At 42.5% G+C, this 19,649-nt stretch overlaps 1 protein-coding gene and 1 long non-coding RNA gene across 4 annotated transcripts in view; one reads left to right on the forward strand and one right to left on the reverse strand.

Moving 5' to 3' along the window:
• Positions 1-19,649, forward strand: part of LOC105684498 (protein Shroom) — a 94,029-nt gene that overhangs the window by 13,062 nt on the left and 61,318 nt on the right. The window contains exons 1-2 of one of the 3 annotated variants that reach the window (XM_025746283.2): positions 2,780-2,914; positions 3,496-3,642. The exons of the other annotated variants lie outside the window; for them this stretch is intronic. The gene's annotated coding sequence lies outside the window, so the exon portion shown is untranslated. Of the gene's footprint in view, positions 1-2,779; positions 2,915-3,495; positions 3,643-19,649 lie in introns of those variants that run through there. 3 annotated transcript variants of the gene reach the window in all.
• On the reverse strand, positions 1,377-2,505 carry LOC125502055. Its single transcript, XR_007279865.1, has 2 exons — positions 2,086-2,505; positions 1,377-1,570 (listed from the first exon to the last, which is right to left on the reverse strand). It is a non-coding gene; the product is annotated as an uncharacterized LOC125502055 (long non-coding RNA).

Below are 19,649 nucleotides of genomic sequence, written 5' to 3' on the forward strand. Positions count from 1 at the left end.
ATTTCTGGTTTTTTTCGTGTTTTTTTTGTTTCGTGGCGCCAAAGATTCGGGAAACGTTGAAAAAAACGAATTTGCATACGTATAATATACACATAAGTTATATGTATACGTCCGATAGGGCGAACAATAATATCTATTATTCATATCGACGGATATTTGTTGCCATCGGAGTTAAAATATGGGCGTAATTAATGTACTGGGGGGGGGATACCTTTTATTAATGCCACGCCAAAGTCGGGTAGAGCCCCGCGGATCGCCGATTTCTTCTCCTCCTTTTTATCCCTCCGTCTCTTCTTCGTCGTCTCGTTTCTTTTTTGCTCCGTCTTCGAGTTATTTCCGGCAAACCGGCTCCCCGTAGTCGAAGGGCTCACCGGCCAACGAATACCACCGCGTGCCATCGATGACCCTGTCCGGGTCGGATGTACCGTGGAAATAGTTTCGTGCTATCGAGAGGGCAATTTGATTCCGTGAAAAATTAGAACAGAGTACGGAAGATCCAAAATTTTCACTCACCTCACGAGCTGCGGATATTAAATGAAAAAAAAAAAAAAAAAGAAACAAGGAAAAGAAATCGACGCTTCACATAGAAGTAGATTGAATAAGAATAAAAAAAGAAAAACAAACGTAGAAAAATCGAGTTCAACGATCCTAGCGGTCTCAGAATCGTGTCGCGTAAATATCCTTATAAATCTTTATCCATAATTTATCGTTTTACCGGATCAGAAGAGCGAGGCGTTCGTCCTCGGTGCAGGGTCCGGCGTCGCGACGCCGGCGTCGCACGGTGCAGAGATGGTGAAGAATATAAAGCGGTGGCTACCGTTTTCCAATGCGAAGGTCACTGTCATCTGCAGCAATAACCTGTTCCCGTCCGACCACACTTCGCGACACCGGTGACGCGCGATTGTGTTATGTGTACAGTTATAATTACGCATCGGATTTAATCGAGCGGACAAGCGCATAGGTACGCATATCCTATCTACCGGCGGCGCGCACGTGCTTTCGTAATTAATTCGCACGTCGATTATTCCGTGCGCGACGCAACGGAAAAAAAAAAAAAGGATACGATTTACCGTGGACCTGATTTTCGTGCGGCTATCCTCCTAGCCCTCCGATGCCAAGCTCTTCTTTCTTCGTTCGCGAGAGAAAATGTGTGTTCGAATTTTTTCTTTTTTTTTTTTTTGCAATACTCACCGCTCGTTCCTCGACGAGGATACCTCCGTACATCCGCACCACGTTGTGTTGTGTTCTGGATGTTTTTAATTGCGGAGAATTGTATAATTGAGACGGGGTCTGCTGTATACAACGGCCAGTACTTCCCTGCCCTGCACATTTCCTTCCTTCCTTCCTTCCTTCCTTCTCCTTCTTCTTGGTATTTGTTGTTTTTTTTTTTTTTTCATTTCTTATTTCGTTTATACTTACGGCAACTCTGGCCAGCCACGAAGTCGTCGGCCTTGGTTGCAGTGCAGGCGTGCATCGCGACGTCGTCGGGGGCAGATGGTAGAAAATACTCGTGTTTCCAAGCGGGGCTCATCGAACGTTTTCAAGTCCCCCAGTCTGCGTCGCATCCGTACTAGAAATTTGCGAGGATTTTATTTTATTTTTTCTTTGAGGAGTTTAAATTCATTCAGCTCAAGAGTAAATAGACGCGAGTCCGAAACGTATGTATACGTACGTATATTTCGTAGTAAGAAATTGCGATAAATTTTTTCCTCTCCTCTTGTTCTCGAAACTCCGAAAAGTCGCGCTATGCTGCTTTCGCAAATTTACACAAGGATTGGCTTAAGACGTTATCCCGCGTCTCCTCGTTTGTTTCGCACTTTTGTTATCCGAGAGCAAACTATTTCGTGCGAACCGAGAAGTCTTTGAACTACAAGGTAGAAAGTACTGAGAAATGAAAATAAGACAGCGGAAAATCGTTGGGAAGGATAAAAAAAAAAATATTCCAGACTCAGCCTCAGACTTCCTCTACGAGAATTTTTCAACGCGTACACGCGACGATATATTCGTCCGATATAAACCTATGCCAGGCAAAGATATTGCGCAGTTGGATATTGCGATCGATTGGAAAAATTTACGAGAACTCACCGTCGATCCGACGGACTACCGCCGTCCCCGGAGATCCAGTTTCGTGGGCGTTCGGACTGCAACTGAGGATATCCTCGGCGGTCGTCGCTTACAAGCCGTTGTTGATTTACGGTGTACGAGAAATCGACCTTGCCGCGTCCGAATTTTGGGCCCAGGCGAGAACGTTATCGCGTTCGGCGATAGACGATTTTCCCATATTCTTCGATCGCTTCTGCCTCTATGGAAAAGAGACGCGCAAACGTTACGCTTACATCGGTGTGAAGTGTCCCGTGTTAAAACAGGTATAATCCTACAGGGTGGTTCGGTTGTATCCGCGGTCGTTTGCCTTGGGTTTACCACCGGCGTATCGAGGTACGGAACGCGCAACGGGACCAACGGGTGCGACGAAGACCGAGCGATTTTAAATCCTTGTAATAAAGCAGAGATAAAATACAATCTCAATATATATATACCCACGGGGAACAACGATCCGATACGTCTCAACGGTCCACCGACACACGCACACAGACACACACCGCGATAAGAAAAGTAGGTATGTGTGTACGTACGTGTGTGTGTACGCGTTCGGATTCCCCCACTCCGTCGCTGCGACGCCAGGCGTCTTTCTTCGACGGAGGGATATACCTCTGAGGCACAGTAGGCGTCGCGGGTCCCTCTAGACGCCGTTCACCACTTTTCTTCGGTCAAGATCGGAAACAGTCGTCGGACTTCGATGGCTGCTCAGTGTATTTCCTGCGTCCAGCGGGATTAGTCAGTCTGGTGTTTGGCCGCTGAGTTTAAAGGTCCTCCTCTGTGCGAGGTACGTCCGCCGAGCAAGTGGATTTCGGAGGTACTTTGTTTATCCTTAATCGTGATACGTTGTCCGTGATTTTTCATCACCCTCGAGACTCTTTGACTTTTCTTATCGCTCGGCGAGGTTTTTTGTATTTTTGTTTATTCGTTTTTTTGGAAAACTCCCAACCGACCCTCTCCAAATTTTCTGATACTCTGTCCTCTGAGACGGTTTGAAGAGGGGAAAAAAAATTTTTCAACGACCGACTGTCAACCTCGTGATCCGTTCGAAATTCGGTTTGCTTTCGTTGTGACGATATCTGCTATGGATTAATCCCCTCCCCCCCCCCCCCTGCCCCTGCCACTGCCCCTGCCACTGCCCCACCCCCACCCCCGTGAAAATTAAAGTGACCGATGTGCAAATCGTGATAACTACCGATTGATTATTTCTTGTTTTTCTACGAGAAGGAAGTTTGATTTTTTTTTTTTGCATTTTTTGCATTTTGAGTTCACATGGTATACTGTGAGTGATATATTGTTGGTTGTTGTTCGCTCGTTTATTGCTACGAGGCGAACGCAGTGAAAATTTTTTCCGCAAGAAAAAAAAAAAAATAAATAAATAATCTCGAAAAACCTCAGGAGAACGGGGCACCTTTTTTACTGTGGATAATTCGGAACAACTGTGAGCGGCGCTGTCCCTCCGTGTGTTCGCTCGACAAGGTTTTCCTATAAGGGCCGTTGGCACGCCGGTTATACCCCGCGCAGACGTCCTGGGAGAATCAACAGGTAGGAAAAACCTTTCTTTTACTTCCTTCCTCACTCCGAACGCTTGTACTTAAGTCCTCCTGTGTACGTTCGGTTATACGTGCCTAATTTCGGAACACTCGAATATATATATATATATATTCGGGTGTATTCAGAACCGAAGAATTTATTTCATCGTCACTTCCCCACCGGTTGTGCCCCCAATGAAAATTATGAAAATTCGTTGATATTTTCTTCAGAAAATTTCTACGTCCTTCCCGAAGGAAGAATAGAAATTTTTCTTCTTCCTTCGACGAATTCAAAACTCCGGGTATTTCGTTTCATTTATAACGATGCACGAGGTGGTAGAGTGCTTCGTTGCCACAATTCTCGATCCATACCCGCACACCTAGCGTAACATTGCGACTATTAAATAATCGCGGTGTAATACCATTTAGTGCATTTCTACGTGTCGCTGTTTAGAAGCCAACCGACGACCGTTCTGTCGCATGTTTTGCCGTCGCAAATTCGATTACGAAAGGAGGATTCGTGTGAGAAAAAAAAAAAAAAAAAAAAAAAAAACCAACTAGAAATCGGTCTCGTTCGGCCGACACATTATTTCGCGATAGAATCGAGACCGCAGACCGAAAACACCCGAGGGAAGAATTTAATTTTCCAAAAAAATCGCGATCTTCGAAAATCGGTAGTAGTCGTACGATTTTTCGCGGTTGTACGAACGACGGAGAGAGAGAGAGAGAGAGAGAGAGAGAAAGAGTATAGAAAAAAAAGGGAGCGGCAGGGGATGAACAAAAATGTGTAATGAGAAAAAATAAAAGTAGAGAAATTCCTTTGTGAAGTACGTAAAACCAGGACTCCGGGATGGGTTGGAGGCTTTACGTACAGTAGGCGTACACAGTGGGTACACGGTACGTACGTACCTACGTATGCCGATTAGTAGCGATCTAAATAACGCCAGACATTCCTGCGAGTTCGTTAAATGTGTAGGATGAAAAAAATGAAACAGGTTTGGTTGCCGCGCGGAGCCGTGGCTAGGCTCTCCTCAGTCCGTTCGCTCTTTGCTTCGCTTGTATACCATACACCCGTGGCCCCGGTCTCACCGTAGTGTTCCGCTGGTTGATCCTTCGCTCTTACCGCCAACTGGATTCTGAACCCCCAGCTGTTGCCTCGGAAAAAGAAAGAAAAAGAAAAAAAAAAATATTTCCCTTCGCGAATCCAATTTCGCTCGAAAATATCTTTTCCTTTCAATCGACTTACGGCAGGGGGTGAACCACCCCCGTGATCCCCCAGAGGGTGGTGAAGCAAAAAAAATAGACAAGATATTCGCACCCTTCTTCGCGGGGTCGCGATTCATCGTCAGGTGCGACACGGAGCCGGTGATTTTGCTCGAATTTTTTTCGCGACGCCCCAGGTAACGTTGCATCTCGAGATTAATCGCGTTTTCCTAGAGGTAGAGAAAGAGAGAGAGAGAGAGATAGAGAGAGAGAAAGAGACGGACGCGTTCCTATTGTTTGTTCTTTCGCCGAGTTACACGGAGGATGGATGGACGGATGGATGGATGGAGGTGCGTTACTTTCTATTAGAAAAAACAGCCCGGACGGTTATGTGACCCGCGCTGAGTAACACATGCATGCATATATACCGCGGGAGGTTACACACGTATATCATACGAGTCGTGCGTCGCGGCAATGAGAGACTGCCAGGTAAAAGGTTCTCGCGTAAAACGAGCTTACTCTTTACAATCGGCCTGTTACGTGTGTCGTATAACGACACATTTTTGTTGTCGCGCATTTTCAATCACGATAATCCTGAGATGTCCTCGTCGCTGACGAGGATCCCATCGAAATTGTTTTTTGGAAAAAAAAAAAAATCTTTTTCTTTCCGGTCAGATGAGTCGTTGGTTTTTTTTTTTTTTTTTTTCTCCTCGTATTCTCATTGAGGAATCTCGAGTCTCTGTTATAATGGGGTATTATGAGATATTATACGGTGCTTGAACTTTGCGATATAACCAGTAACGCGGCGGTAGCATGGATTAGTATTTCGCGTTGTCCCTAAGGCGTCGTTTTTTTCTATTTTATTTGTTCGCTCTTTTTTTTTCTCTCTCTCTCTCTCTCTCTCTCTCTCTTTCTCTCTTCTTCTCTTTTTTTTTCATTTATATTCTTTTACCTCGATACTTGATTGCATAATAAGACGCCGCCGCCACCGCCGCCGCCTGCCCACGTAACGGTGGTGTAGTGTAGCGTAGCGTAATGTGCCTATCTCTTCTCTCCTACTTATTTCCTATTTCAGAGAAGAATCTCTTTCGAACAACGTTTACAATAACTCACAGCTATTGTACGAGGCTCGATTATCGACCTCCTTTTTTGTCGTTGCAGAATTTTCTTTTTTCTCTCACCCTCTTGATTATTTTTTCCTTCCTGTACGTCGAGTAGATATACGGAAAGAATTTGATTTCCGGACCTCATTCCGCGGTCGCGTATTTCCACTGCACCTCGTGACCAAGTATTGATAACGAGCAACGAAATTTGAGGCGGAATTTTTTCGGATCGAAATCGGTGCGTACCGGATCGATTATTTCCTAGCTTCCCATTCGCGGAAATTGGTACGGGGTATCGAAAACCGTCGGATAAGAAGAACGGAACCGGATAGCGAAATGGAGAAAAGAAAATAAAAAAAAAAGAAAGAAATCGCAGACGTCGGTAGAAAAATGAAAATGATAAAATGACGATGATAATAACGAAACCGAGGATATATTGTAACGTTCTCCGTAGGAATAATAGCGGTAGACTATCTCCGTACATATTTCAACTGTATCAAGACTTTGAGAAATTACTTACTCCGTTACCAGTTTCCCCCCCCCCCCCCCCCCCCCCCGGCCACTCTCTTTAACTCCGTACCCCGCGATCGCAATACGGAGGCAATCCCAGTTATTTATTAATGACCGTCCGGCAAACAGCCTACGGTACAGATCGATTCGATTGCACGTTCTATTTTTTTTTTTATCCATTTCTTCCGATACGTTCGTGGGATGATTTTATCTAACTGCAAAAAATTTCGTTAGATCGCTCGAAATCTGATTTTTTTCTTATGTAAAAATATTCACCTACGACTGTGTCGATTTATGAAATAGCGCAGGACAAGCTACGAGCGAACGGCACGGTTGTATGGATAAAGATATACCCATAGATGGATGTATTCGCGCCTGAGAAGATCTCGTAACGGTAGTCTGGTATACTCTTAAAAGTATTTTACCACCGCTGCAACAGCGTGGAGCGCGTCTATATCCTATGAAAGGATTCAACTCTGTTCTGTATCGCTACCTATTTCGCTATTCTCTAGTTTCCACAGCCGCGTTTTGATCCGAAGATCTCTGACGGTCGTGTCGGTATAATGGGCGACCTGACCCGACTTTTAGTTAGCAAACAACGCGTGCTCCGCGGTAGATCGGGTCGCCCTTGTGTACGTCGAAAAATTTGAAAAATCTTCGAAATGGAATAAAGAAAGAAAAAAGAGAAAGAAAGGCGATCGATTCCTCCGTTCGAGCGATTAATTGATCTGGTGTTATTGAAGAGGATAATTCGCTATAGTTTGCACGTTTCCATTCGTTTATATACAATATAATACAATATATGTAACGACGAGAAATCAATCGTGCGAGACCGGCGATCGAAAGTGACAGCTGTGCGTTCAATGTCACCGCGATCGGCGATCGATCGATCGAACGAACGAACGAACGAACGAACGAGAGAGAATTAAAATGGTACGGGAAGAAGAGCCGCCGGGGTGGTGCGCGCGGTGTATCGCTACCGCCGTAAAGAATTAGAAGCAGGGAGTCAGCGGAGCATGTTCGTTGTTAAAAGTCGCTTTTGTTGAAGAAGTGTACGTTTTAACAGAGGATCATCTGAGGGCAAACGCGCGAAGAGTAGAGATACGAGGAGGCGACCGACTTTGACTTTGACTTTGATCCTCTGTTTCATCAACCGTAGGATAAACTACGGGGGACCAGTCAACCGGACGAGATTACTTTTTGCAGCTTCCGTTCTCTCCGAGTCGCTTTGAAAAAAAAAAATGAAAAAAAAAAATAAATAAAACAGAAGGATGAAATAAAAGCGACAAACCGCCGATGGTGTACACCGTATGCTGTGATCGTTTCTCGGTCTCTCCGAATTCTGCTTCTGTGTACACCTAGCTACGGTTCCGATTTGTTGCCTAAAATATTTCTCCGTCTCTCCCTTTTTTTCTTGCCGCTACCCCCGTCAGAATGTCTGTTACTTTTATTTCTCTTATTTCTCGTTTTTACATACCAACTAGAAGAAAGACCTTCCGCCGCGACCTTGACTGCCGCAGAGCTCACGCGCGACGCGACTAGAAGAACCGAAAAATTCTTCAAATCATCGCGAACGCCGATTCTTCTTTTTCGTTCGACAAAAAGTAAAAAAAAAGAAAATAAATAAATAATCTTCGCGCTCTGATATAAAATTTAGCTGAAAACTTGTTCGACGAAACTGCAGAGAATCGAATTTGTTTTTTTTCTTTTTTTTATTTAACACACTTCGAAAAATGATACCGTCCAGATCAAACGGGGATGAACAGCCCCTCGGGTATGTGGATGTAATCCACCTTTTGTTCGTAGCCGCCCGTCGTCGCTCTTACGCTGTCGCTACCGCAGCGACTACTAGTATAGTTGATCTCTTATACGTTCTCCATGCGGAGCCGCTTTCGTCTAGCTATCCTGAGACAAAAACTGATACTCGATATACCAGATTCTTGAATCTTCTTCTTTTTACTTTGTTTTTTGTTTTTTTTTCCTTCTCTCATTCTCCCGTATCTACTCCTTGAGATTCTCATGCCGCAATAAGAGAGAGAGAGCCGCGTTTTAATGGACGTCACGCGAGTATCAAAGCCGCGAACCACGATGTGTATAAATACGTACATACAGAAAAAGAAAAAAGGAGAAGGAGAAGATTTTTCGAAAAATAAACCGAGATAATCATCCTCGTTGAATTCTGCCATTAATATATCAACCAGGATATGCCTCGTTCTGTTCGAAAATTGTTTAGTAGGATGATTAAAATAAAAAACAATTATTTTCTTCAATCACCCTCATCTGTGTGAATACATTTTTTTTATTTCAATTCTTAATATTTTCTCACCGCGTCGATCGATCGATGGGGGAGGGGGGGGGTAACGATTTATCGAGGTGTGTAAAAGCGTACATACCTACATATAATGACGATAGTATCGACGACGACGACGACGAGGACGAGGATGATTACAGTATACGAGGAGAGTTGGCTGACATTGATTCGGCACCACGTGCGTTGACTGGTAATATCGAAGAAGCGCCGCGCGGGTAAGTCACCGCGTTGTGCCGCGGCTGTTTCGATCTATCTGCGACTCGGATGAAAAAATCAATTCTTACGTACGAAGAGGTGGTATGGTATACAGAGGAGAGGATATTCGTCGTTGGTTCGTTCCGTGATTCGGACAAGCTTTGCAATTTACGACGACGCGTCGGCGGATTTTACTCCGGCTGTCCTAGGCGATAGTTGTAAAGCGTACGTGCGAACCACCTTCGCCGGATACTGTACACGATTTCAAAATGCGTGTATTTTTTAAGCTTTTTTTCATTGAGATCTACGTACAGCGTAAATATCGCATATGTGCGGTATCGCCAGCGAGATGAGTGCGCGACTCTCGATGTGACTGGAGAATCCGAATGACCGACGTGTACGTGTCTCTGTGGCATCGGAAAAAAAGCGTGAACCTAGAGAGAAGATGTAGGCGGAGGTGGATATATCTTGACAGCGTTTGAACGCAAACCGTACACCGTACGAGAAGACATCAATCACAATTCGTGCATTGTGTGTGAAGAAAATAAAAAAGGAATTTAAAAATCGAAAAAAAAATATATATATTCGAGTATATAAATAAATAAAATCGGTACATTATACGTGTGTGCGCCCCAAGATTCGGATCGCGTGAACGATGACGATGACGATGACGATTACGTCAGGTACGGAACGCGCACGTGTACATCACGTGGGCGTATACGGCCACCTAATACGTATGTACTAAAATTCACTTGACCTTACGAAAGATGAATCGGTCGTGCGACACGGTAGACGATTACCTGTAACACAACGCGTTTACTTTTATCTTAAATTTTTATCGATTCTATTCTTTGCCTGCTTCTTTTTTAATTCAATTTTAGTTTACTTAAATTTTTTCTTTTTTTCTCTCTTGGGACGCGTCGGAGAAAATGACACCGTATAGGGCTTTACCCTCTTGACCGATCGTCTCATGTGACTTCCTTAGGTCGTATAGGGAGGTATATAAGGTACATTAATTGAGAGATATCGTCTACCTATACCTACTTCGGGTGTACACAGCCGAATGAGGAACTTGATCCCCGAAATTGGGGGCGTTTTCTCGCATCCGTTAACAACCAGTCGGAAAACCAGCTGAGTCGGTGAAACGAGAATTTTTTTTTTCTTGTACGGGATTGAAAATTGGGTCTTCATTTCTGAAGAGCGCTAATTCAGAGGCCTTAATAACGAGACTCATCCGTACCTACGATTATTTTAATAGAAATATTTGGGTACGAATGTAAAAAAAATTTAACACATAGCTAACAGCACCTGCAGATTTTCGTTTCGATCGAATCTACTGTGTTCGGCACTTTGAGAAAAAGGAGGAGAAAAATTTCGTTTTTCAGTTTAAAAAATATCGTCATAAGTCGTACGCTGTTTCGCGTTACACACGTTGTACGGTTTCGAATTAATATGTGTACATTGTTTATCCGAACACGTGCAGATGTTGCAGGCGTAGGGTAAAACTATATATATCGCCCTTACCCTTCAGACTTTAAAAAAACTCGTTACTTAACTACGGTACATTATACGTAGTTACGATATACCCGCGAGCCTGAAAATGGCTTCACTTATCTTTTGCTTGGATAAATTTCTACCGTGGTGAATTTTAAATTGTAAAAAAAAAAAAAACAGAAAAAATACAAAACCTAAAAAACGGAGGAAGACATTTATCAATCGATTGAACGGAACGGGCGATTTTTTAGAAAAAAAAAAAAAAACTTTGATTACACGACGATGCGGAATCGTCGATCGATTGACAGTGACCTGATTTTACGACGCGTCCAATTTTTCTTTTTCCTTTTTCTTCCATCTTCGCTTTTTTGAATAAAACAAGTTGTGCCACTGCGGTATTGAGCTACGGATGTGTACATTAGCGTTGTGTGGTCACATTCGTAAGGTCTCTTTACGAATGTGTGCGAGAGAGAGAGAGAGAAGGAAAGTTACGTACCTACGATGAGGATGGAGAAGAAAAGAAAAAAAAAAAAAAAAATTGAGAATTACACGGAGAACACACGTGCCTGTACCGGTGTACGTGCGAACATATGCGTATATATACATTTCCCTTGAACCCGCGTCTCCGACGGAGAGGCGATAAAACCGAGGAAACCCTTCAACGCAGATGCAACAGTAGCAGCGCAGCGAAGCAACCGCTCGTACGGGACACATATTTATGTCACATACGTTCAGGTAAATAGGTGTATCTCTTGTACATCACAGTCGTGTATTTCTGATTTTTTTTTTCTTTTTTTTCTTCATCGCGACACGAGCTTCCGATCTTCCAATTATTTTTTTTTTTTTCTGTGTCTCTCCGATCTACCGGAAATTTCGAATCCGAAACTCCAGGATTCCGTGGAGAAGGGAAAAATCGGGGGATGGAAAAAAAATGAAGTAAGTGAAACAAAATGGGTACCGAATGTCTCCGAAAAATGGAAGATCCGAGTGTACGTATATCGCCGGTGTGCAGTTGCGGCAGGGATTAATTAATAATTAATTGAACAAAATTGGGGTACGGCGTTAGCGGGTGCGGAGAAGCGCAGAAAATTTAATATTGTGACATCCGGCTTACATTCTTCATTAGCCTCGCGAGAACTCGTCACTTATTAAGTTTCATTGCTGGCAGCGTAGTGCTACCTTATTACATTTATGTGCAAAGCTGCACGCGGACGTGTGTGGTGGAGTCCGACGCGCGCTCCCCGGGGTCGTGAGGTGAAGATAAATACGTTATGAGATTCTCTTCTATTATATACATATCTACGAGTTATCGCGCTGTGTGCAAACTATGCGCGCATATAGTACATATGCATCGCCCGAGAAATGTAAATCGAGGGTTTTTTTTTTCTCTTTCTTTTCATTCTCCCCTAAGTCGGAAAAAATTGTTACAAAATATTCATCCTCCTCCGTTCCGTCTCGAATGTGTTCAATTGCTCGAAGCGCAACAGCAGCGTCCGTTAATTAACCATGAAATTTCGAAACTTTATTGGGCTATGATAAAAAAAAAAAAAAATAAGGAAATTAAATTATCGTGTTTTTTACATCGTCGAACTTCGATAACGCTTGAACGCGTGAATCGTTCATCTCGCACGAACGGGATGATGAAAAAAATTGATTCAAAAATAAGGAAGACGAGTGATGCACTTCATTTCGCACCGAGTGGATCATTCGGTTTCGTTTTGATATTTCTCTATCTTGTTTTTTCTCTTCATTTTTCATTCTTCATCAGTTATGTGTACGTACAGCAGCGTAAGCGTGTATCCGTCACATTTCGTTACGCGTCTCTTCGCGGCGATCGCGGGTAGAGGTACGGGAGAAACACGTCAAATTCCTCGAGCGACATTCAACACTCCGTAGGGGTTATATACAGTTGCTGACTCGATACGCGGTCGGTTTCTTCCACCTATGTGTATATACACGCACACGTACCGTACATCTACCTTCTCGCGGATAGACGTACAGCGCATCTCGGCGCAGAAATATTATATATATAGTTTTCAAAACTTTTATTTCGTTATATGTATCTTATACGGCCGTTCGTCCGACGGGCATTCCGGTTCACATAGATAATACGAGATCTTCGTCATGACGAACATCGGCACGCTCAACCGAACAGAGGAATGTCCGCCTCTGATAAATAAGATTATAAAATCTACGTCGCGGATCGACAGAGTCCTAACGTCGTTAACGAACAAACCCCGTCGTAAATTTATACGTACAGTTGCAGCTGTACGCGATGTACGAACAATTACGGCTAAAAGTAACGATCGGAAAAAGAATATCATCGAAACGAGGCGAACTACTCCGTTGGAAAATTTTTGGATTTTAGTTGTGTTTTTTTTCTTTTTTTTTCTCTTCTCGCGCATAACGAAGGACGCGGATTCATTTTTGCCAACCGTATACGACGAGGCCCTGCAGTGGGACACGCCTCGTCATCTCCCTCGCGGACGGCATGAGATCTCCTCATTTTCTCGGTACGTGTACATATAAACTAAGGATGTAGCTGCGATGTGTACAGGTGTGTATATACACGTATACGTAGCTGCGTTTATTCCGAGATATTAGCTGTAAGAATGCGCGAATGTTGGTAGAAAGATTTATAGCGCGTAATTGTAACTCTTTGCGCTCGCTAAGACGGTGAATTGAAATGCCGCCAGGCAATTACGCCTGCGAAGCTAAAGAATATTTTTATATCGTTACGGAGTAGGTACGTAGGGGGGGCAGATGTACTTGTACAGGCTATCGCTGTACGACTCTTATTCTTCATATTCATTTTATACCGTAATCATTATTTTATAGAGAATCCAATCCGTATCGTACCCGCATCGATCGATACTCCGATTGAATTTTTCTTGCACGTTTTCCTCTTCTCGTCGGTCGATTGATTTACTTTTTTTTTTTTGTTTCATTCCCGATCACCGCTCAACGTACGCATGAATTTTCTTCATCACGCAATTGACGAGACGGATTAAAAATTTGAGGAATTTTTTTCCACTCGTTATTACAATGGAACCGCGGATGCGCGTGAAATTCCATAGCTGAGAAGTAGGGACGTATTTTACTCGTGTAATCGAATGCGTTTCGGATCTGCAATACGACGAAGCGTCGGAGTCGCGTCGCGTAGCGTCTCGCCGTTTCGAAACGCCTCCATATAAAGTAGTGGCCAAGTATCCTGCGGAGGATTCGTGCAACGGGGATATAAGTTATACACCTCTGTTCGCGGTGCATCGTGCCGGTGATACCGCTGCCGCCGCCGCCGCTGCTTTTTCTGCGTGACACGAATCACCTATATATACATTTCACAAACACACACGCACACGCGTATCGTAATACCTACGCACGTGCGTCGATAGATACCGCAATCGATTCGCAGTCACGCGTCCCATTCGATTAGAAATTTTATCCAACCGTTCGAAAAATTCACCAACGTCGCGTCCCTCCGATCAAAAAATTTAGTTAGAAAATTGGGGAAAAAATTTCCCGTCCACGAAATTGACCGAGAAATCGATATGAAAAATAGTTATCGTCGCCTTCGTATCTCTGTGAAAAATTACAATAATCTTCTATTTTCGCTATTTCTTTTTTTTTTTTTTGTCTATCGGTACGATTAGATATATGCGTCCCGATAAAAATACTTTGAACTCCGTTGAGTGAGCGGTGGATAAGACAAGGGAAGAAAGAAAAAAAAAAAAAAAAAAAAAAAAAAAGGTTTCCGGATGTGCACGCTTCACGTTATGCGTATAGGTCGTGTACAAGAGTACAGATTTCTATGAACAACAACCAGCTGTACCGCCCCCTTCGATTTGATATTGTGGACACGTATAAAATGTAATATATATATATATATATATATATATATCTTTTTTTTGCGTCTCTGCATTTTATAAGCGTGTATTCGTTATGTATGCTTCACTTATCTGCTGCCTGGTATCGCGAACAATATTATACGTTGCCCACCTACTACTGCTACTACTACTACTACTGACGCGAGCAACGCTGAAATATCTTAATTAGTTTTAATTGCACATAGTGTCGTAAGACGCTTTAGTTTATTATAATACGTTATATTATGCACCGTAGGTACGTAATATCGTACGACGTACAATTTATCCACACAAACACACACACATAACTCGGATATGCACTCCGCACAGAACACTGAGACCTAAGGATTTGCGAACGATTGAATTCTTAATTGAAAACGCCCAGGGAAACTCACTCGAAAATTCAACTACGTACCCAACGGAACGATGCATTTCTCTACGCAGGTGAAATAAAGATAGCGACGATCCACCTTCGTGGTGTAATTTCAATAATTTTAACACTATAATAACGACAACGATGCGAGAATTGTTACGTGATCCACATAGGGACTTCTGAATCTGCACCGAGCGACGAATTCATCGTATTCGATTTTATTGGTACTGCAGGTAATTAATTTTTAATTTTTTAAAGAAATAAAATCACAAAATTTCGGGACAGTTATTGTTCGAAAGTAGAAAAAATATATTCTGTATCCTGAGAACGGTGAAAAAATTTTCTTCGATCATCCAGCGGATGGAGGATTAAATATAACTTAGAACAAAGAAACTTGGCATGTATAGTAGTTCGAAAACCGAACCCGCTAGAGGTACGCATAAAACCGCATTTTATGGTACACGGTGATTCAACGGCAAAGTATTTCTCGTCGGAAGTCGATCTCATATACATACATACATGTACACCTATGTAAAACACTTGGCTATAATTTATATACACACGTATAACCGCGTGCGTGTAAAAATATACGCAGTCTAGAAACGTAAAGGACTCGGCACACTATCGAACCGATCCTCATCATCTCGCTCGCACCGAACCCCCAATCATCGATCCTTTCTTTTCTTTCTCATTTTCTTCTTTTTTTTTTTTCTTTCGACAAAAATATCCCCTCGTCCTGCAGGACGCCGCGCACATACGTATGAAATGAATCAGTGGCCAAAAAATGTCTTGAATTTTCGACGATCCCGCTTCTACATCGTTCCGACCGCGCCGTTCCATAACCCGACCGCGATCGCCTTTCAATTTCATCATTTCTACGAGGTCCGCAGTTTTCGATCAAACAATTCCACACGTGATGTTCACATCTCGCAGATGATGTATATTTTGATTCCAAATTCTTTTTTTGTCTCCTCTTTTTTTCTTGAACTTGAAAATTTGATGGGGTTCAAGAATTGCGTCGAGCGTGTGTTGAAAAACGAAGAACAGGTGAGGATGGGACAAAAAAAATATTTGGAATCTTTATGAAAAAAAAAAAAATATCAGACATCAGACGCGACGTGCGGTGACGTCGGCTACGCGTGTATATTATCCTAATAGACCGGTCGATAGGCGCGTGCTTAATTGGGTGACATTCCTCATTCCCGCTGCCGTTGCTCCTGTCGCTTCGCTTACCCTGCACATGCGGTAGAAAATTTCAGCTCCAAACGAACGTCCCGCGAAGCTTTTTTTCCCCATCCCTTCGGTTACGGTGCGATCTACGCGCACGAATTTTTCGATAAACGAATCAACCGTGTGTGTGGAAAAATGTAAATTTCTAAATCGAGGAAGCTCTTTCTTCGTTCCGTCTAAGATTCGTATATATTTACAAATCGATAGCGTCGATTCGCACCTGGCTCAATCGGCTGATCTGATACAGTCGCAAATTATCGGTGACGTGATTCGCTTCGTATAATTCATTCTCTCAGACGCTGTGTTGTTGATCTGATGTTACAAAAAAAAAAAAGGAAGAAAATTAATACCGTGTGTTTTCTGACGTGTCCCATGCACATGTGTGTACCTTTATATTATGTACGTGTATACATACATAAAATATTTGTCTACATACCATCTATACGAATATTATAACGATACCTGTAGCACGCATGTTGCGTGGGTTTTAATATTTCTCAGCCTTACATTATAATATACATCTATACGCCCGTATCTGATTATTATAATAAGTATTAACAAATTCCTCCTCGATAAATATATATATATATACATATCCGTACATACTGAGATGAAAAAAAAAAAGAAAAAAAATTACCTGAATTTAATATGCACGTAGACTCGTGTATACGGTATGCGACGTACGTGTATTCGTGTGTATTTAAATTTACACCGGGCGATTATCGCACGCGGTCTGCTATGAAACCGTCCCCGCGCCGTATAAACGCGTCGGTCTATTAATAGATGGTGGGGCTCGGAATGTGATTCAGAACTTTCACTGTCACCTATTCCCTCTCGATCCCTCTTCCCGTAATGCATACGTACGTACGTATCTCCCATCTTCATCCCGAACCGAGTGTGTTTTAATGACGTTAAACGATCGGCGTTTCTGACTTATGTATACATACATATAGATTTGGAAGGAAAGGCGAAAAAAATTCTCAAAAAATTGAACGCTTCTACCATCGACGAAATGATTTTTCTCTCTCCGCTCGATCTTTGAAACCTGATAATCGATCGGCAGCTTCTTTATTACCCATTTTGTATTTTTTCGCTTATGTAATTACGGCGGGTTCGTATCACGTGTTACGCAGGGGAGTAATGGATCGGGACAGCCCAGGATTCGATCGAGATCCTATTAATAGGGTTTTTTCTATTATACCTACTCCTAGTAACTCTGGAGTCTCGTAACGCGTAGATTGTATACATATATACCTAATACGCTATTTATTATACCCGTCGCTTCGCGTGTCGGTATGCAATTTCAAAGGTCTTGTAATATACGCGCACCGACTGTAGTTAGATAAATTGTTATAATATTAATATCTTACCCCCGAGGATCGTATGGATCCGCGTGTTCCAATGAATTTAAAACCGCTCGTGTAACGAATGCACGCGCGCATACGTTCGTTATACATATAATATACCTATAGTTGATCTTAATCATCGATCATTCGTCATTAGGAATCCGTAATTCACCTATGAAGAAAGAATCACGCGCCCCAGGAACAGAGAGACTACGTACAACGCAGATTAGTCACGGTTATATAATCTAATTTATTAATAGCTATTTGTTAATATCTTTCGCAGAGTTTGATGACCTCTTTTTTTTTATTTTCATTCGTATTTTTTTTTTTCGCATCGAATGAAATGATGATTCGTGATTGAAAAAAATTCGAGTTTATTTAATCTTACGCCCTAAGATCCATCAGATGTGCGTCGGATGAGATGGAAAAAAGTCGCACCCCTTACGTATGCGTTATTTATTTAATTTGCGGCGTACGTAGTTCGTATCGTACCGATTGGATCGATCGATCGATCGATATTATCGCAAAGATTCTAGTAGCTGGTTATTGCGAATTGTTTTACGTTGTGTAAAAATAGTTTATTGACAATCTAGTTAGTACATAGGATTTGTATTGCGGAGGTAGAGAGAGAGAGAGAGACATACGTACATACTTGTACACGTGTGTAATGACACAGAGAGTACATACGTGACTTGACTTCGTAACAAACGAGTCAGCTACTCTTCAACTTCAACTTCAACTTCGACTTATAAATTTTACTTTCTTTCTTATTCCTTTTTCTCTCGTGTAATTCTACACAACTTATAACAACCCACGCGCTAAATTTATACGCGACTTACGTTATAAGTACGATAAGAAGTATTGTACCTACAAATAATTGGCTCGGTGTACAGAGAAATTGAGCAATCAAAATCAATTGCTCGTTTATCATAAACCGTAACTCCACGTACGAGGCGGATAAATGTTTCGCTTTCGTTCTTCATAAAACTTAGGTAATTCTTTCCCCTCGATTTTTTTTTTTTTTGTTTTGTTTTTTGGGAATGAGAATATCAATCAACGGTTTTTGGTTTTTTCCTCTTTTAATGAAGTGACGAAAAATTATGATTAATTAGACCGGTAAAATCATGAGAGAAAAAGTTTCACGCAACGTTCCGATTTTATCGATTCTAATTCGAATTGGTCCGCTTAGCGCCGCGATGCAGATCTGGTTAACTCGCGTTTATCATACCGTACGTACGCGAATAAGGTTGTTTTTCATAGGAGCATAGGTGGTTGGTACAATTGCTTGTTACACCAGACCGATTTCTCGCTGCACACTCACCGCTGCACCATGCGGCCGCAGTCGTAGAAATAATAGTAAAAGACCGACGCGGTATTAACCCGCAATAACCTACCCGTGTACTTTCAACGATCGTTATTAGCCAACTGGCAAAACTTTGAACGAATGGAATTTAGAGTGGTTCATTGTCTACAATCGCAATCAGGTGTGGGACGATTGTCCCTCCGTATTGTAAAACTCGCCGTTCTATCAACGATCGTATTCCACGTTACGCCCCTGCATCAATTTAATCGATACGCCGCATCTGCGGAGATGGATCTCCTTTTTTTTTTTCTTTTTTCTTCGTTAATCACGTCAACGACGATCCCCTTCACGTACGAACATCCGACGAGAAAATTTTGCCCATTTTTTTGCCTGTCAAAAAAATTATTCGCAACGATCCGATCGATTTTTGAATAGAAAATTTTTGATCCACTTTACATTTTCTCTTTTTTTTCAATTTTTTCCTCTCGAATTCCTTCGGTTATCGGCGCGGCTGAGTGTTCTCCGGAGCGATGAGTCTAGCCGGAGCGGGTCTAGGCTCTCGCCTAGACGCGCTACTCGCCGAGCTTTGTTGTAGAAAAGGAGAAGAGGGGCCGAGGCGCGTTTCTCGTGCAGAACGCGAACCTCGCGGTCCGGCACACGTATCTCTATACCTTACCTACTCCGGGTAGGCGCATAGCCTTTCAACGTCGGACCAAGTTGGCGCCCTTGGCAGCGAGCTTTGCCCCGGACGGACGGAAACCTCCTCTGCTCACTCCCCCTTTTTATACTTTACTTCTATACACTTTGTTAGTTACCTACCTAGACCTATACCGCATCGCCGCCGACTTCACCTTTTTCTTATAGTTTATTTTTTACCTATTCCTTTTCTTTTTTGATTCTTCCGATAGGTCGCTCGGACCGTGATTTCATTTCGAACGTTAAGAGCTTCGATGAAACGGAGTAATGAAACGAAGTGAGGAGAATTATCAGGTTACATATCTTGTAAAGGTACCGTTGAGTTGAAAAAAATCAAACGACCGTGACAAATCTTATTACTGTGAGATAATTTATATTATTCAATTACACAAT

This window comes from Athalia rosae, chromosome 8 (genome assembly GCF_917208135.1).
Source record: "Athalia rosae chromosome 8, iyAthRosa1.1, whole genome shotgun sequence".
NCBI lineage: Eukaryota > Metazoa > Arthropoda > Insecta > Hymenoptera > Athaliidae > Athalia > Athalia rosae.